The sequence below is a fragment of the Portunus trituberculatus genome, chromosome 2 (assembly GCF_017591435.1).
Source record: "Portunus trituberculatus isolate SZX2019 chromosome 2, ASM1759143v1, whole genome shotgun sequence".
Lineage (NCBI taxonomy): Eukaryota > Metazoa > Arthropoda > Malacostraca > Decapoda > Portunidae > Portunus > Portunus trituberculatus.
Window position 1 is genome coordinate 11,462,692 of NC_059256.1, and position 1,673 is coordinate 11,464,364.

Consider the following 1,673-nt stretch of genomic DNA (forward strand, 5'->3'; position numbering starts at 1 on the left):
TGGAGGTCACAAGATTAATGGCCACAGTCTTCACTATTTTAACCCCTTCAGTACTGGGACACATTTTTACCTTGAGTTTTGTGTACCATTAGACCATTTTATTGACATTAGAAGGGTCTATGGAGGTCACAAGATTAATGGCCACAGTCTTCACTATTTTAACCCCTTCAGTACTGGGACACATTTTTACCTTGAGTTTTGTGTACCATTAGACCATTTTATTGACATTAGCAAGGGTCTATGGAGGTCACAAGATTAATGGCCACAGTCTTCACTATTTTAACCCCTTCAGTACTGGGACACATTTTTACCTTGAGTTTTGTGTACCATTAGACCATTTTATTGACATTAGCAAGGGTGTATGGAGGTCACAAGATTAATGGCCACAGTCTTCACTATTTTAACCCCCACATGAGTTTCTGAAGCTGTGGAAAGTCACCAAATAGTCACCACAGGGAATATGGAAACACGTCACGCTACTGAAGGAGTTAAGGGTGTTTTTACAGTTATAGTGACAGATTAAAACACCTACACCGTTAATAATGTAGAAATATTGCTAATCTGTCACTACAACCTTGGAAACTCGCGCCACTTCACCAAATGTCACCAAAATAGTCGTGGTGAGCCGAATTAAGTGTTTTCTAGACAAGCACCTCTCTCTCTCTCTCTCTCTGGCAATTTAACCGAGACGAAAAAATTACTATAGAAATAAATATAGAAAAAATAGTGAAGTTTCCCTTAAATAATTCCGTTTTCTGTATCTGTGAAGGAAGAAAACGATGCTATTTAATGGGTAACGTCTTTAAAATTTGTAAACTATATAATTTGAATTTTTGGCGTTTTGATCATTAGGAAAATCTAAACACCATAGTAATATTGTTAATTTGTGTCTATAATGGTGTTTTTATATTTATTTCAGCGTTATATGGAGTAATTTGCACGCTACGGTCATATATATGTGGTTACTACTACTACTACTACTACTACTACTACTACTACTACTACTACTACTACTACTACTACTACTACTACCTTAGAACGAGCATTTTCACCATTCAGTCACCAGGATTCACAAACAGGAAGGGCACCAGTCCTATTCAAGTGTTTGTAGCATTGTGTTGACCTCAGATATGTCACAGCTTTTCCTCCTCCTCCTCCTCCTCCTCCTCCTCCTCCTCCTCCTCCTCCTCTTTTTCGTGTCTGTCTGGTCAAAAGAGAAGGAAAAACTAAAGAAGAAGAAGAGGAAGAGAGGTAATAGAAGGAAGAGAGAAGAAGAGAAGGGCCATCCTCCTCCTCCTCCTCCTCCTCCTCCTCCTCCTCCTCCTCCTCCTCCTCCTCCTCCTCCTCAGCTTGAATAGTGTGTGCAGTTCTGGTCACCATATTACAGAAAAGACATTGAAAAACTGGAAAGGATCCAGCGTAGAGTGACCAAGATGATTCCGAGATTGAGAAACAAGCCGTATGAGGAACGACTGGAAGCATTAAATTTATTCAGCTTAACAAAGCGCAGGATAAGAGGAGACCTAATCCAAGTTTTCAAAATTTTTCAGGGATACAACAACCTTGATGTAAATAAATATTTTACTATTGATCATTCCACCATAACAAGGAATAATGGATTTAAAATTACACCAAAACGCTTTAAAACCCACGAGGCAAAGCACTTTTCTTTA